The sequence below is a fragment of the Halyomorpha halys genome, unplaced genomic scaffold (genome assembly GCF_000696795.3).
Source record: "Halyomorpha halys isolate HHAL.00 unplaced genomic scaffold, Hhal_1.1 Scaffold565.1, whole genome shotgun sequence".
Taxonomy (NCBI): Eukaryota; Metazoa; Arthropoda; class Insecta; order Hemiptera; family Pentatomidae; genus Halyomorpha; species Halyomorpha halys.
In genome coordinates this window covers 65,882-66,323 of record NW_027105815.1, presented here as the reverse complement: position 1 = coordinate 66,323, position 442 = coordinate 65,882, and positions in this window count along the sequence as shown.

Here is a 442-nt window from a genome sequence, read left to right as displayed (position 1 = left end):
CTCTTTCCTTAGTCACAAATAAAATCCTAAAGACCTAAAAATTCCATATGTTGTCGATTCAGTGAGAATCAGATATCAATTCTTTCTTGATTAACTCTCTAAATAGTAGAAGAACCCAAGAGGAAAAAAAATTTATCTCACCCCAATGTTTAACTACGTTAATGAAAACTGTGTATAATTACAAGTCAAAATTGATGAATCTGCCAAGTATACTAATAATACTTTATTTATTGTGGGACGAGTCCCTTTAGAATAATACAGAGAAATAGACAGATGAGGGCTGATGAGCCTTAGAGGTACTTAAACAAATATACAAAGAAATATAAATAGTCATTATAAAAAATGACTATAAGTTACTTTCTCACTTAATCAGTTAGACAGAAAAAAAAATAAATAAGTAAAAAAAGAAAAATGAAAATGATGTAAAAATGATATAATAGTT